The sequence below is a fragment of the Nannospalax galili genome, unplaced genomic scaffold (genome assembly GCF_000622305.1).
Source record: "Nannospalax galili isolate Female #2095 unplaced genomic scaffold, S.galili_v1.0 scaffold129, whole genome shotgun sequence".
Lineage (NCBI taxonomy): Eukaryota > Metazoa > Chordata > Mammalia > Rodentia > Spalacidae > Nannospalax > Nannospalax galili.
Genome location: NW_008360030.1, coordinates 354504 through 370887, shown reverse-complemented (window position 1 = coordinate 370887; position 16384 = coordinate 354504).

Below are 16384 nucleotides of genomic sequence, written 5' to 3'. Positions count from 1 at the left end.
ATCATTTTTACAAGAAGCTTTTTGCACTCTTTGTCTGGCATTTCTACCATTTCACTATCTTTAGATTCAGTAATTGAGGAGTTATGATCTTTTAGAGGTATGCTTGCCTGCTTTTCATCCTTTCTCTCTCTTTCTCTCTCTCTCCTCTCTCTCTCTCTGTATATGTGTGTTCATGTGTTGCAATATGCATGTCTATTCCTATGAAGAGCGCCTCTTGTTTTCTTTTGGCGTTCTTCTTAGCAAGCATCTTTCTCTTGTGGGCTCAATACCCCATATCACTCAGACAGAAGAAAACAAATTTTTGTAACAGCAACAACACTAACACATAGAGAAATACACTTAAAATTTATTAAAGTCAACTACTACACTATCAGTAACCATAGGAAATAAAGTGGCTAAAATACTGTTGAGCAAACTATGAAGTTGAAAATTATTTAGGGGGCTGGCTGTGGTGGTGCACACCTTTAATCCTAGCACTTGGGAGGCAGAGACAGGCGGATCTCTGAGTTCAAGGCCAACTTGGTCTACATAGCGAGTTCCAGGCCAGCTGGGGATACAGGAAGACCCTTTCTCAAAAAGACGAAAAAAAAATATTTAGGGGGCTCAGTGATTAAGAGCACATACATATCTTCCAGAGAACTTGAATTCAGAGCCCAGCACCCATGTTGGTGGCTCACAACTGCCTGTAACTTTCCAGCTCCAGGGAACTGAATTCCTCTTCTGGCCTCCACTGGCACCTGTACTCACATACCTACAACCACACAAGACACAGATACACACACACAATTAAAAATAAAATAAATCTTAAAATAAAATAAATACTTTTAAAAGAAATGAAGGAAGAGGAAGCTGGATGTGGTGGCACATGTCTGAAATCCCAGCACTTGAAAGGTGGAAGCAGGAGGATCAGGAGTCAAAGCCAATTTTGACTACATAGCTAGCTTGGACTACTTGAGACCCTATGTCCAAAGAGGAGGAGGAGAAGGAAGGGGATGGGGAGGGGGAGGGAGGGAGGAGGAAGGGAGCTTGCAAAATACAGGAGGCCATCTTGCTGGCAGTGGCCATCGCCCCCAAGTGGGCATTGCAGGGATAGTGCCAGGCACTGCTGTACTGGGAGCTACTGGCCAAGCTCTTCTCTAAGGGAGATGCGCTTCAGTAGCTGCAGGACAGGAGATGCTGCATGTGGCCACACTAACGGTGACCTTCCACAACAACTTCAACTAGGTGTGGCTGTGCTTGCTCCTGGCCAAGGAATGAGTACTCTCCAGAGAAAGAATGACATACTTTTGGACCTGAAGCAGAAATTCTGGAATAGTATGAGTGATCTGATGTAATTTACAGCTGGCCGACTTCAGCCTTGTCTCTGTTCACTGTAAGACAGCTTACACGGGACACTCTGGTTTTCTTTGGGCCCTTTTCTGTGCTTTACACAGCAGAGCAGTGATGCCACATTGAAGTCCATGTTCATCTTCCTTCGTAGAAAGAGGCCAGGGCAGGTGAAAGTTCCTCTGAGAACTAAGAATGCTCTATACTTAATAATTACATGCTCCAATTTGAGAAATTTCTATTGCATAGGCCCACTTGCTCTTTAATTGTCAGTGATTATTTGAAATTTTATCCAGCCTCCCCCACCCCTGTTCTAGCCTGAAAGTCTTAGTCTGTGTATGAGTGTTATACCTGCATGTGTGTAAGTACACCCATATTGACAGAAGAGGGTGTCAGATCCCCTGGAACTGGAGTTATGATTAGTTGTTAGCTGACATGTGAGTGTTGGAATTCAAACTCCGGTCTTCTGCAAGAACAGCCAGTGCTCTTGACTGTTGAACCATCTTCCCAGCCTCTCTATTCTAATATTTTTAAGCCAGTTGAATTCAGGAACCCCAGTTTTGGTTGTTCACATTTCTAGTCTAAAATCTTAGCTTATTTCCTACACACTTGGATAAGATTACCTGTTTACCAAAAATAGTCCTATTTCTATAAAGTCCAGTCAAGAAGATGGAGCAATCAGATTCCTCCACATGTGCACACATATGTACACACTCACATAGACACACACATACAATACACACAGAATTTTTTAAAAGGAATAGTGTTTGATGTCTTCTGTATATAATATTAATTATATTGATATCTTCTCTTTGTTTGAGATAAGGTCTCAGTCTGTAGTGCAGGCTGGAGCTCACTATGTAGCTTAGGACTGCCTCCAGCTCACCGCAATCCTTCTGCCTCAGTCTCCCAAGTGTTTGTATTATAAGCAAAAGCCATCATGTCTTTCTCTTCTACTTTTATATTATAATATCCAACTGTATATACTTTTAAATCCATGTATTTAGTTTTCAGACTATTTCCTAGACATAAGAAATAAAATACTTGATTTTTTAATAAACTATATTGAATGAAAGTTCTTAAAAACTAATATTTTGGGAACTGGAGAGCTAGCTCAGTGATTAAGAGCACTGGCTGCTCTTGCAGAAGACCCAGAGTCTATTCTCAGCACCCACATGGCGGCTACAACCATCTGTAACTACAGTTCCCTCTGGAGGTCTTCTGACCTCTGAGGACATTGCATGGCACAGGTGTACTTACACACATGTAGGCAATCCACTCGTACACATAAAATAAAAATAATAAGTAAAATATTTTTAAAATTTTTTTTTAATTAGTATTTTTTCTTTCTCTGTAAGGAAGAAATCTAACCCATACTGTTCCAGGGGAAACAGTTACCAAAACTTTCATACCAATGTTACACTTTCTTTCCCTCAAATTTCTTTGAGACGGGGCCTTACTATGTAGTCCTGGCTGCCTTGGGACTTGCTATACAAACCAAGCTGACCTTGAATTTGCAGCATTCCTCCTGCCTCTATCTCCTAAGTGCTGGGATTACAGATGTGAGCTACCACACCCAGCATTTGTGTGGGGGTTTTTGGCGGGGGGCGGATACTGGGAATGAAATTCAGGGCCTTGCACATGCTAGACAAGTGCTCTACCACTGACTAAATTCCCAGCCTGCTGATATTATAGCTTTAAAAATTCAGTGCTTTAAAGGAAATTTTATACTTTAAGACTAATGTAGTAGACTTGAACCAGACTTTTAGATGTGTTCAGTTTGTCTAACCCCAATGCTAGCTACCAGAAGGTTTTAAAATTACATGAATAACAAAGTGATATGTGCCCATGACCCCAACTACTTGGGAGGCTGAGGAAGGAACATCACTTGAGCCCATGAGTTTAAGATCAGCTTGAGCAAAATAGTAAAACTGTGTCTCAGATAAACCAAACACTGCCGGTTATGGTAGATAGCATACACCTTTCAAACACTGCCGGTTATGGTAGATAGCATACACCTTTAATCCCAGCCCTCTGGAAGACAAAGTTCAGGCTGGTCTACATATCAAGTTCAGGCCACCCAGGGCTACATAGTGAGACCTTGTCTCAAAACAAAACAAAACAAAAATACCCAAACACCAAAACTTAATTATTAAAGAAAACAGATAAATAATGCAACTATCTCAAGAAGTTTCAGCAAATTTCACCTAAGAATTGCCCCCCCACCAAGTTCTGTTGTTTTCACTGGCATACTTGACAAATTTCAGGATTTGGATTTAAGGTCAGTTTAAGAAAATACACCTAGCCAGATGTGGTGGCACATGCCTTTAATTCCACCATTCAGGAAACAGAGACATTGGATCTCTGTGAGACCAAGACAACTAGGGCTATATAGTGGGGAGACTACATCTCAAAAAAAAAGAAAGAAAGAAAATGAAGAAAGAAAAAAGAATGTATACCTCAATTTTCAATGGTGTAATTTATATGGTTTTCAATAGGTTTATGTAAGTCATAAGCATATAACTTATTCTAAGTATCTAATTTATTGGAATGTAATAGATGTGAATATATTTTATATCAGAACAGTAATAAGACCATTTCTTTTTGAAATTTTCTAAAGATTTATTTATTTTATTTTATGTGTGTGGGTGTTTTGCTCACATGTATGTATGTGAACCACCTGTGTGCAGGCCTGCAGAGGCCAGAAGAAGGGATCAGGTCCACTGGAGTTATAGACAGCTGTGAGTTGCCATATGGGTGCTGGGAAATGAACCCCACTCTTCTGTAAGAGCAGGAAGTGCTCTTAACCTGTGAACCATCTTTCTAGCTTAAAAGACATTTCTTGGTGACTAAACTGTAAAACAATTATTTGCATTCTATTTTATTTTATCTTATATTTGAGGCAGGATCTTAGTATGTAGTCCTGACTGACATAGAATTAACTATGTGGAAAGGCTGGCCTCAGATTCACAGAGATGTACCTGCTTCTGCCTCTCAAGTGTTGGGATTAAAGGCATGAGCCACCATGGTTGGCTATTATTCAAATCCTTTTGAAAGTAGCTAATATAATACAGATAAGTTACTTCATAATACATAATACAAATTTTGTCTTTAAGAATTTATCCATGGGGCTGGAGAGATGGCTCAGCGTTTAAGAACACCGGTTGTTCTTGCAGAAGACAAGGGTTCGAATCCCAGCACCCACATGGCAGCTAACAACTATCTGTAACTGCAGTCCCAGAGGATCTGACAGCCTCTTCTGACCTCCACAGGCATTGCACGACACAGGTGCACTTACCTACATGCAGGCAATACACACATACACATAAAATAAAAATAATAAATAAAAATTTTAAAAATTATCCAGGGTACCTGCTGTATAGACTATCTGGAATTTTTTTTTTTGGTCTTTTTGAGACAGGGTCTCCCTGTAGCCCCAGCTGTCCTGGAACTCACTATATAGACTAGGCTGGCTTTGAACTCACAGAGATCCACCTACCTCTGCCTCCTGAGTGCTGGGATTAAAGGCATGCACCACCATGCCCAGGTGGAATTTTTTTTGACTCCTAGTTTCCATTTGCAGAGATATACCCCTTACCCAGATAACTGAGAAATACTTTCTCAATTCAGGGAAAAAATCTTCTGTTGAAATGGCTATGACTGAGATAAGATAAGGTCTTGAAGGATAGAACAAAGAGAAAGGTATTTAGGAGTTGATTTTTGTGAAAGGTAAGATATAAGAGTCTAATTTCATTCTTCCACATGTGGACATCTAGTTTTCCCAGCACCATTTGTTGAAGATGCTGTCATTCCTCCAGAATGTACTTTTGGCATCTTTGTAAAAAATTAGTAAGGGACTAAAGAGATGGCTCAGCTCAACAATTAAGAGCACTGGCTGCTCTTGCAGAAGACCTGGGTTCGAATCCCAGCACCCACATGGCCACTAACAGCTGTCTGTAACTCCAGTTCCAGGGGATCTGACACCCTCTTCTGACCTCCATGGGCACTGCATGACACAAGTGCACTTATATACATGCAGGCCATACACTCACACACATAAAATAAGAATAATAAATGAAATATTTAAAAATAAAACTTCTAGACAAAGAAGATTAACTTTGGCATTACAGATTGTAGCTAAATAGAGCCTTCACATCAATTATGTTGATTACACTTGACCAAATTAAGTGTGCCTAATATTAATAGATGACCCAGTTCTATAATTTCTGAGTTGTACATCATTGCTGTATATTTTGATTACTGTTTTTCTTCTAAAGACCATCATCCTTCAAGATTTATTTGAAGTTATCAAAAATATTTTTTGCTACATAGACAATTTACTTTTAGCTCAGTGGAATTTTATGTACATTTTTACAGGTTTTCCAAAACAAATTATGTCTAGAACATACTTAGCAATATGTTCTGGAGGCAGCATTCATTTAAAATTAGGTTCATCTTTCGAGAATATTAAAAAGTTAATGAAGGCAGAAGAGATTGCTCAGTGGTTAAGAGAACTGGCTGCTTTTGCAGAGGACCCGGTTCAGTTCTTAGTACCCACATGGCAGCTAGCAACCATCTATAATTCCAGTCCTAGGGGATGTGACTCCTTCTTCTGACTTCCGTAGGCGTTGCACGACATGGGTGCACTTCCATACATGCAGGCAATGCACTCCTAGACATAAAATAAAAATAACAAATAAAGGGGCTGGAGAGATGGCTCAGCAGTTAAGAGCACTGACTGTTCTTGCAGAGGACCCGGGTTTGATTCCCAGCACCTACATGGCGGCTATGAACCGTCCTTAACTCCAGTTCCAGGGGAATCCAACACCCTCTTCTGACTCTGCAGCATTGCACGACACGGGTGCACTCACATACAGGCAGGCGAAATAAATAAATAAATAAATAACAAAATAAATAAATAAATAAATAAATAAATAAATAAATAAATAACAAATAAAATATTTAGGGGACTGGAGAGATGGCTCAGTGGTTAAGAACACTAGCTGTTCTTGCAGAAGACTTGGGTTCAAATCCCAGCACCCACATAGCAGCTAACAACTGTCTGTAACTCCAGTTTCAGGGGATCCAGCACCCTCTTCTGTCCTCTTCAGGCACTGCATGACAGGGGTGCACTTATACACATGTAGTCATAACACTCATACACACAAAAATAAATTTAAAAAAAAAATTTTTAAGTTAATGGGTCAGCCGTGATGGTGCAAGATTTTAATCCCAGTGCTTGGGAGACAGAGACAGCAGATCTCTGTGAGTTCAAGGCCCACCTGGCCTACATATTGAGTTCCAAGTTGTCAGAGTTACATGGTGAGACTCTGCCTAAAAGTAAGTTACTGGATTTCTGTGTCTGATTTTCCTTTTGAGACAGGGTGTAATATAAACCAGGCTGGCCTGAAACTTTCTATATAGTGAAGGCTGATACTCTTGCCATAGTTGGGATTTACTCCTTCATCATAAAGTCTAAAGGGATGAAATTGCTGAGAATGTGACTGAAACTATTGAAATTCTTTCTTTTAATACTGTTAGCATCCCATAAATGCAAAAGTGAAATCTGGAATGTAAAGATAATGCTCTTGGAGTTTAAAGATAAAGAGCACACAAGGAGATGAGAGCAGCAGCTATCCAAGTGCACAGAAGAGAGTAATTAACTGAGCAGTGTTTGTGGTACATAGCCAGTAAAAGCTTGTTTTTGTCTACTTCCTTTCCCTTTTGCAAGTCTGTCTTTTGGTTGAATCTTTTTCATCCATCTCTCTCCCCCAACCTGTCATTGCAACCTATTGTGATTTTGTTTTTTTGTCTTTTTGAGGCAGGGTCTCCCTGTAGCCTCAGCTGGCCTGGAACTCACTCTGTAGACCAAGCTGGCCTCAAACTCAACAGCGATCCGCCTGCCTCTGGCTCCCAAGTACTGGGATTAAAGGTATGTGCCACCATGCCCAGTTTCTATTGTGAATTTTTCCACAATGTGAATTTTTCCACAATGTGTTTGCGTCCCTGTCTGGCCAACCAGATTGTGAGCTCATGAAAGAAGGTACTCAGCCCAGTGTGAGCATGTGGTAGAAACTGGCAATACTGTTGAATGAATTAATGTAGATGAATCCCACCTCTGTCTGCAGACAGTTGTCCTGTCTTAAGCTCTGCTCAACCAGAAAGCTCTAACTTTCATCAGCTCTGCTCCAGGGTCCCAGGTCTAAAAATTCTATTGTTTTCTCAGCCTTTGATTCTCTAGCTGCACGTGTGTACATCCTTCAAAAGGGCATCTCCTCACACCTCTCCCCAGCTCTACTATGAAGATGTTGGTCTTTAAAGGATGGAGCTAATCATATTATTACGCCTTCCCCCAGATCACTGAACAACCCTTGTTCATAGATGTTAGTAGTTTATAGTTTTATAATGCATACAAAGTGGCAGTGTGTAATGCCCACCAGCTCACATCTGTATAAAATTATTTTGAGGCACTGACAGAAATCAAAATGTGTAGTGGTCACTTGTCCTTCCTCAAGTATGTCTATTCTACAGGACAAGAAAATATATATGGCCTGAAAATGGAAATTCAGCCAGGTAGCCAGTTAATTGCCCAATAACCATAGAATTGCCAACTTTTCCCTTTTCAGTTGTGAATAAATGGAATAGGTATGTTATGGTGTCTGTAAATGTTGGGGTTGAGCACTGGTTCCTTTGAAATGGCAAGTCCTCTTGGAGGTGAGACTGTTCCAGTATTTTTTATTTGTATGCTTATTTATTATTTTTATTTATTTATTTATTTATTATTGCCTGCACGTAGGTTTATTTATTTATTTATTTATTTATTTGTGTGGTGGTCCCCTCCTGTGAGCTGGAGCACTGGTCCCTCCCTGTGAACCTGGAGCTGTGTCCTCTCTTGTGAGTCTGGAACTATGGTCCCCTCCCATGAGCTGGAGTTGTGGTCCTCTCATGTGAACTGGAGCTGTGGTCCCCTCACTGGATCCTGGAGCTTTGGTTCCCTGCCATGAGCCACAGTTTCACGTTCCTCTGGTGGTAGGCTGTTGATGGAGCAGAGTGGAGGATGGGGGACTTCCTGATGTTGGACAGCAGTTTCAGCCTTCTCTGAGTGGTTGCATTCCCCATAGCCTCCTCCTCTTTGGTCCCAGGTTGTGCATGGCAGTGGCTTTTGCCTCTCTGGTGGACTAATGCTGGGAACAGGGGAGGTCTCTGTCATTTGAAGATTCTGTTCTTGGGAAGACTGATTCTCAAGAACGGAATTCCCACCTCCCTGAGAAACAGCAGTAGTCTTGACTCCACATGTCCATAGTCCATGGTCCTGAGTACCCAGGCCTTGATGTTGGACCTCTCCTATTCCCAGGCACCAAGAGTTATCCATTATTTTTCTATTTCTCTTGTACAACCCCAGTATGCCTTCACCTGTACCCTATGGAAAATGTAAAACACCTCATTGAACTTCTAGAAATAGGAATCACAGTCTGGGAAGTTAAAGAAAAAGAAAGTACTTTAATAACCAAACTAAAATAATTCTCAAACTAAAAATATGTAATTGTATTTTAGAACATAAATTCATAATTCTATATTTCTACTATAATTTTTGAATGTTATTTACTGACAAATCTGTACTACCAAGCTTCAACAGTAATGTGAAATTTGTCACTTGTTGTAATATGAGTTTGCCATTCACTCCCTTTCCAAATTCTCCAACCAATACGAAATTGTTTGATGTAATCATATTATTTTTTAAAGAAGACAATGCTAATAAAATGTTTTTTTAAAAAGAAATTGTCTATTTGTTCATTTTCTAATACTTGTATCAGCGTATTACTCCTCTGAGCCATGGATCCAAATCTTTTTTCTTATTTTTGGTGGAAAGTGTTATGGAAGCAACATTTTTTTCTTTCGTTTTTAAGTTTAAACTTTTTTTCCCTGCATGTGTATAAGTGCACCCGTGTCATGCAGTACCCATGAAGGTCAGAAAGCATTGGATGCCCTGGAACTGGAGTTAAAGACAGTTGTTGGCAGTCATGTGAGTTCTGGGATTCAAACCCGGGTCTTCTGCAAAAATAACCTGCACTCTTAACCAATGAGCCATCTCTCCAGTTCCGAAGTTTAAACTTTCTGTATGTATGCTGAAATTTTGGCATCTGATTTAATATATATGAAAAATAGTTTGAATTTTTAAAAAAACAAAAGGATTGAAATGGCTTTTTTCTGGGTTCTCTGATATTGGAGTCTGCCAGATGGAAGAGACGATTAGTTGAAGTTGGGATCTCCTGTCTTTCCTACAGTTTAGGCTGGTGCTGGATACAGACCCATCAAGTGTCAGACATCTGACAGAGCTGTCTTCATTGTAGGAGCTTCCCTTCTTTGCACAGCAGGAGCAACTGCTGACCACTCTTGGCTTTGCAGTCCATGGGCCAGGTAGGCTCTCCCATGCTCCAGAGATGCCCCAGCCACTCCTGCTCTGGGTGGCTAATGCTCTATCCAAAGGCTATTGCCAGATTGTATTGTGTGCAGAGTGGAAGAAGCAAACAGAGTGCTGAGATCTACACTGAAGGACCAGGCTCAGAGCTTCCAAATCCTGCCTTGCATTAAACACCCTGTGGAAGGGAAGAGGGTGAAGACACAGAGAAGCTTCCACTCTGAGCCTCAGAGTTCTCAGTCCCACTAACAGTGAACCACAATGGCAGATCTGTGGCCACCTGCTGGCCTCAGTCTCAGGACTAAGTTTCTGCAGTTATCCTCAGGTGATAGGGTCTGATCCCTAGCACTGAAAGTGGGGCTACTGACCATCATGCCCTTCACTTCCTGAGCTTCTTAGCATGTTCAAATCTAGCCCTCCCCTCTCCATGAATGCTTCCCATGGCCATGGCCACCCAAGGCTTGTGGAAGGTTGTCTCTAGGTTCCCTGACATGATTGTTCCTTGTTTTCAGGCCTCCAGTGTAGCTCAGACTTAAACAATAAATTCCCTCTCAAGATGGTGACTAGTGATAGCCCTATGAGACATGAGGAGTGACAAAAAAATGACTTCTCCACTGCTGACCCATCATACTAGAGGCGTTACTGTCTCACCAAATCGTCCAACTGGATCCAAGGATTGTGAGAGCTGAGGACTTATCCTGTGATAGGATTTCCAGTGTTCTAGTCTGCTTTCCGTTGCTGTGATAAAGCATTATGAACAAAAGCAACTTGGGGGGGACAGGGTTTATTTCATTTTATAGGTTACAGTCCCTCATTAAGGGAAGCCTAGGCAGGAGTTCAAGGCAAGAATCTGGAGGCAGGAACTGAAGCAGAAACCATGGAGGAATGCTGCTTACAGGCTTGCTCCTAGGCTCATGTTCAACCACCTTTCTTTCTTTTCTTTCTTTCTTCATTCCTTTCTTTTTTGTGATAGGTCTCACTGTGTAGTACTGCTGGCCTGGAGCTCACTATGTAGGCCATTCCAGGCTGGCCTTGATCTCACAGATGCCTCCTGAGTGCTGGTATATAAAGGGTATGCCACAACACTCAGCTAGCTGCCTTTCTTACATAATGCAGGCCGACCTGCCTAAGGATGTACTGCCCACAGTGGGCTGGGCCCTCCTATATCAATTAGCAGTCAAGAAAATGTGCCCATAGACATAGCCACAGCCAATTTGATGGAGGCAATTCTTCAACTGGGGTTCCCTCTTCCCAGATGAGTCAAGTTGACAAGCAAGATTTGCCATCACAGCCAGTGTCTTCTCACTAGGCCTGTCTGGCTTAACCTTTTGACTGAGGCTTCTGCTCTTCTTCCTCTTGCTGAGGAGCTGCAACTAGAACTAAGTGCTACCTGCTCCTTTTCACTACATTGTCCTTCTGTGTCCTATCACCTCCTTTGTGATTTCTGATTGTGGTGGTCTGAATGAGAAATGCCCCCTAGTGGCTTAAGTATTTGAATGCCTGGTCTTACTGGAGGAATCACATCACTGGGGGTGGGATTTGAGAGTTCAGAGTGTCTCCTGCTTCCATATCGCTCTCTGCGCTTTGTGTTTGCTGTTGAAGATGTGATTTCTCAGCTTCCCGCTCCTGCTGCAATGCCTGCTACTTGCTGCCATTCCTGCTTGCCATGATGGACTCATCCGTCTGGAACTGGGAACTGGGAACTGTAAACAAAGTTTTGCTTCTGTAGGTTGTCTTGGTCACGGTATTTTTATCACAACAGAAAAGTAATGCTGATTTTCTTCCCATCTTTTTCTCTTTGGAATAGAGTATGAATGAAAGTTCCTAGGGGGAAAAACCTTGCATCTTCAACCTGAACCTTCTGCAAGGCTGATTAACTGATAACAATTTCAGTGATTGTGGAGAATTTGGAATGTTGCAGAGTCAGGGCCTAATTACAATTAGTCTGGAGCTATCTTTAGCCCCCTATATAGCCATTCCTTGCCCACCTCTGTGACAAATCTGACATCCTGTGACTAACAAATAAAACCTTTTGGGCTGAGCAATTAAGAGCACTTGCTCAAAAAGACCGAAAAAAAAAAAGAGTACTTGATGTTTTTGCAGAGGACCAGGGTTCAGTTTCAGCACCTACAGGGTTCAGTTCAGTACCAGGAGATCTGATGCCTTCCACTGGCCTTCATGCTGGTGCTGCATGCACGTGGTGCACTTAGGTACATGCTGGCAAAACAGTCATATACATAAAATTAAAAAATAAAAAAAATTTAAATATTTTATTTATTATTTTATGTGTATGGGTGTATTGCTTGCATGTAGGTAGGTGCACCTGTGTTGTGCAATGCCCACAGATTAGAAGATGGCGTTGGATCCCCTGGAACTGGAGTAACAGATGGCTGTAAGTCGCCATGTGGGTACTGGGAATTGAAACTGGGTCCTCTGCAAGAGCAGCTTAGTGCTCTTAATGGCTGAGCCATCTCTCCAGCCCAAAAAGTGAGAAAAAATTTAAAACCCTAGTTTCCACCAACCAAAAAGCTGAATGAACATCATCAGACAGCAGTCTCAGATTTCTCCGCTTTGCTGTAACTGCCCTCTTTTTCTCTTTTTCTTTTCTTTCTTTTGAGACAGGGTCTCTCTGTAGCTCCAGCTGGCCTGGAACTCACTATGTAGAACAGGCTGGCCTCGAACTCACAGAGATCTACCTGCCTCTGCCTCCCAAGTGCTGGGACTGAAGGCATGCGCCACCACGCCCCACCCAGTAACTGCCCTCTAAATGTTTCCATCAATGTGTTTGAAAAGTGCCTTGATTTATGACTTTATTTGCTCTGTTAGTATAAAAACTTGATAAAACTGCTTCCATTTTGGAACATGGAATTTGGGGTGACCCAATTCTGTGTTCCCAGGTTATGGTCACTTATATTTAGCTCCAGAATAAACTAGCTCTTACTCCCTTTGAGGTGAGAATTGTGTTTATGCATCAACAAGAATCTGTCCTTTGCTATCCTGACTCTGATTCTTTACTGTGTCACATAGAAGCAGCTTTTAATTCCTGTTATTTTGTTTTCTGAGATGGGCACAGAATCTTGCCATGTTACAGACTTGTCTCAATCTTCCTGCCTCAGCCTCTGAGTAGCTGGGACTATGAATACATTACAATGACTTAACACATTTTTTATGTATTTTATTTTATGTATATGAGTATTTTGCCCTTGTGTTAAGTATACTTATGCATGCAATTCCTACTAAGGCCAACAGAGGGGTCAGATCCCCTGGAACTGGAGTTACAGATGGTTGTTAGCTGCCATGTGGGTGCTAGAAACTGAATCTGGGTTCTGTGCAAGAGCAGCCAGTGCTTTTAACTACTGAGCCATCTCTCCAGCCCTGACAATACATTTTCTTTATTTTTAATTTTTAATAACTACATGATTAGAAGAAGCACTTCATTACAGCTTTAACATATTCAGTAACACACTCCAGAGCAAGAGTGTGTTACATCTCTTTAACAAGTGGCTGTAAGTTTCTAGGTTCACAATTGAATTAATACCATTATACAATATTGAACTCAGTATAAGCCCCCGGAGAGAGGCCTGTGGGTCGTCAACAATACATTTTCAAGTTCACAGTTTCAGCTGCTGTTGGTTAACTCTGTAATTTTTAAAAATATTTTATTTATTATTTTTATTTTGTGTGTATGAGTGTATTGCCTGCATGTATGTGAGTGCACCCATGTCATGCAATGCTGCGGAGGTCAGAAGAGGGCTTCGGATTCCCCTGGAACTGGAGTTAAGGATGGTTCATAGCCGCCATGTGGGTGCTGGGAATCAAACCCCGGTCCTCTGCAAGAACAGTCATGCTCTTAACCGCTGAGCTGACTCTCCAGCCCCATCTCTTTAATGTTTAAGGTCTATCTGTAATAGCTGTTATGAATGTGGTAACATATGTTGGTTTAATTTCTTGGGTAATCCATAAGAAGAACTGCCAGGAATTCCCTTGGATGGTCCAGAATTGCCCGAATTGGCTTTGCTAATCTATGTTTCCAGTAATCTCTGTTAAATTTTGTGCAGTGTATAAAATTTAAACTCCTCCTAATCATAGCCCATTGAGCCCTACATATCTGTCCCTGACCACTTCCATAAACTCACTTCTAGCCACTCTTTCCCTCATGATATCCCAGTCTCTCTGGCTTTCTAGTGGGAGTTATTTCTTGGTTACATTCTTGTTTACACTTAGTCTTGCCCTTGTTAAACCAACTTTTGAGAGTAAAAGGCCTCTGAAATAAAGAGTTTATTAAGCTGTTGTAACCACATCTTCATGAGTGCAAAGCCAAAAAAGCACAGTCAAGACAGAGAGGAGTGAATGATCCATTACCTGTAGCAGGCAAGGAAAACCCAGGGACTATTTACAAATACTGACTTCCTTGAACAAAGCAAACATGGGGATTGTTTCAGGACACCAAAATATCTCCATATTCCTAAGCATGCTCGTAAAAGGATACATTCCTTAGCACACTTGGTCTAAAGTGATGGGGCACATGGTTCTAAGATTAAAGTATAGTCTGGGGATGTATGTCAGTTAACAGAGTGCTAGCCTAGCATGCACTTGGGTTCCATTCCTGGCACCACATATACCAAGCATGGTGGCATATGCCTGCAATTGCAGCATTTGGGAGGTGGAGCAAGAAGAAGAGGATTAAAAGTTTAAGGCCATCCTTGGCTATATATTGAGTTTGATACCAACCTGGGCTTCATGAAATAGAGCAAGAGAGAGAGAGAGAGAGAGAGAGAGAGAGAGAGAGAGAGAGAGAGAATAATGGACATGCTCAGCTTTCACCATAAAGTTTTAACTAAAAGTAAAGGAAAAAATATTTTGAAAGGGCATGAATAGTCTGTCCCAGAAGGTGCCTGCCTAGGTGAGTGGCTAACACCATTACAGGCACTAGGCAAAGGTGAAGAACCCGTTCTTGGACAAATTCCCTAAACTATCAGCAGCATGGCCAGGTAGCAGTTAGGAAATATCTGCTGGACCTAAGGAGTCAAGTTTCTGTATAATGAAACTGGGAAAAAGAAACAGAAATCATTGATATTATACCCACATTGGTTACAGATAAAAGGGGTAGGACACCACCACAAAGCAGGATAAAAAGTTGTAGGATTGGAAGTTAATCCACAAAGAGAGTTTTCACGTTTTGATCGCTTCTGAGAGCAAAATGTAAAAACACCTTGATGGGTAATCTTCAATGCAACAGAAAGGAATGTGGAACTGGTTCTTTTTCTTTGATGATTTACCTAGAAGCTATGTTAAAATAACCCTGTCTTATCTTTCCTCCCTCCATTCTCTGTCATGTAATTTAATTTAGGACATCTGGAAATTCTTCTATGATCACCCACTGCCTAGTAAATTCTTTGAGAACAGAAATAGTCATTGGGTTCCCCCAAAGCAGACCCTAAGGGAAAGAGGAAATGAGACAACAGAAAGAAGGCAACTTATTAGAGTACTTTTTTGTTGTCTGCATTTTTTTTTTTGAGACAGGGTCTTACCATGTAGACCTCTAACTCATGATCTACTTGTCCTATCCTCCTTAGTTCTGGGATTACAGGTGTGTAACACCACAACATGCTAGATAGTGTTTTCAAAGGACTTAACCATTATGGGTGAGTGGAACACATTGCCACTGGGGAGTTCTATGGTCCAGTGGACAACTCGCACTTTGAATTGGCCATCTGATAGGGGAGGGATGGATGGATTTATCTACCAAGTCAGTCATGAGGCCTCAGGGCTATGAGCAGTCTAATGACAATTCCTGCTTTGAGGACTGTCTGTCTTTTTCACTGAGCCTTGCATAGGAAAAAAAATGCTAAGTTAGATTGAAAGATGAAGAAGATTGGTATCTATTATGTTGATCAAGCAAAGCTGGGCCAATGCATCAAGATTCAAATGGTATTTGTTTTTCAGGCATTAGGGTAAAGACACTGTACCCTCATACCAGCTGTCACATCCACCCTTGGAAATTCCCAAAGGCAGAGACCTTGGTATTTATCTATGCCTGGAACACTGTTGGGCCCTCAGTAGACACTGTACTTCCTACATCTCAAGTGGTCTTAAAAAGATCAGTTGCCCACCAGAATGCCTAACATCAGAAAAATGGGAAACGTGGGAGTGATACTGAATTAACCATGGGTGAAGTGTGGATAGCAGAACTGGCATGATCTACCAAAGCTGATCACATGTACAACTCATCATTTAGCAACTTCATTCCTAGGTATATGCCCAGAAGAAATGAGTAAATATATCTGTCCAAACATGTGCGTGGGGCCAGGGACATGGGTTAGTGGGTAAAGCATTTGCTATGCAGTTGTGAGGACGAGTTCAGAAGCCCAGAATCCACAGAAAGCTGAACACAGCAGTGTGTGTATGTAATCCCAGCACTCCTGTGCTCCTACAGTGAAATGGGAGGTGGAAACAGAAGGGTCCTCTCAAGCTCTTGGGCTAGCTACCCTGTCATACACAATACCAAACAAGAGACCCTGTTTCTTTCTTTTTTTTTAAACTTTTTAAAAAACTTAATATTTTTCTTTATTTTTTATTTTTATTTTTTGGTCTTTTTGAGACAGGGTCTCCCTGTAGCCCCAGCTGGCGGAACTCACT